The sequence below is a fragment of the Propithecus coquereli genome, unplaced genomic scaffold, assembly GCF_000956105.1.
Source record: "Propithecus coquereli isolate 6110/MARCELLA unplaced genomic scaffold, Pcoq_1.0 Scaffold76, whole genome shotgun sequence".
Taxonomy (NCBI): Eukaryota; Metazoa; Chordata; class Mammalia; order Primates; family Indriidae; genus Propithecus; species Propithecus coquereli.
In genome coordinates, this window is record NW_012153729.1 from 1,974,591 (window position 1) to 1,975,532 (window position 942).

At 33.1% G+C, this 942-nt stretch overlaps 1 protein-coding gene across 1 annotated transcript in view; it reads right to left on the reverse strand.

The window, feature by feature from the left end:
- ABCA5 (ATP-binding cassette, sub-family A (ABC1), member 5) overlaps nt 1-942 on the reverse strand; it is a 126,609-nt gene that overhangs the window by 11,364 nt on the left and 114,303 nt on the right. The gene's annotated exons all lie outside the window — the stretch shown is intronic.

The window sequence follows — 942 nt, forward strand, 5'->3', positions numbered from 1 at the left end:
GCTAACAATCTGTTTCTAAAAAATCTCTGTAATCAACTCATTTGAAGCTGCCAAAACATGTTATTTTTCCCATCTTACTTCCTCTCTCTTCCCCACACCCACAGTTCTTCTGACAGCCCTAAGCACTGTTTAATGTTACTTGTCTTATTTTACTTTTTCTCATTATCTCCTCCTTCCTCTCCTCTTTTTTCCTTGTTATTCTTTTCTTTCGTGTTTTCTTTTGATCCCTGCTCTCTATATCCCATCGCTAAACTTCAATACAGCCTATTTTTGCTTCTTGAACTAGATTCTAGATATTGGTCATATCTCCAGAAACTTTTCTACAGTTATTTCAGATTCTTTTGCAATCTAATCTAATACAAATCTCATTCCTTTAATTTAATTCTCCCTAAGTACTTCAGGTGTTCTCTTTAATTATAAAGAAATCACGAGGAAAGCAGAAACTTTACTTGACTATGTGAATACATATATGGCAGGCACAAAAATAATTAATTAGTGCTCTTAGCCCAAAAAACCCCATAACAAAACATTAATCCATAGCTGTGATGAGGCTATGTGGAGTATGAAGAAATCTTTCTATATTCAATATTCACATAAAGAATGATCACAAAAATCCTACAGTTATTTTGAAAAGTATTATTAATAATAATAAACTTTATACATAAATACAGGTTGTTTCACAGTTTATAAATGCCATAAAATAACCTGTTTATGAACATTTGGCCCATTCAGGGGTTTACCTTTTTCTACTGTCATAGCATATATATTTATCCTACCTACCACTTATTTTTAAAATGCCAAGATTCAATAAGCTTCCTTAAAACTTTGGGAAATGCCCACCCTCCTGCACTAACAATTCTCTCTCCTCCTGCCACTGGAGTCTTAACAGCATTGCTACTTCTATAGCCCATGGTTCTACAAGGAATTATTTCTAAGATTATA